The following is a 204-nucleotide window of genomic DNA, read 5'->3' as shown; positions in this document are numbered from 1 at the left end:
CTGAGGATATCGGCTTCATCTCGTCCGCCGTGACTCCAGGAGGACCTCTGACCCGTCTGGGCTCCGTCCCGTCTGGCGGAGCCGGAGAGGAAAGGGTTAAGGCGCCCTGCACCGGCGGCGGCGGATCACATCCACATGTTCTCCTCAGAGGGTCTCCACGCCGGTTTATGGGCTGGTTACCGCCAAGTTTTACGCGCCGGCCAC

The sequence above is a fragment of the Fistularia commersonii genome, chromosome 22 (genome assembly GCF_037954325.1).
Source record: "Fistularia commersonii isolate RoL2024-O1a breed Wild chromosome 22, RoL_Fcom_v1.0, whole genome shotgun sequence".
Taxonomy (NCBI): Eukaryota; Metazoa; Chordata; class Actinopteri; order Syngnathiformes; family Fistulariidae; genus Fistularia; species Fistularia commersonii.
Note: the sequence above shows the minus strand (reverse complement) of the source record.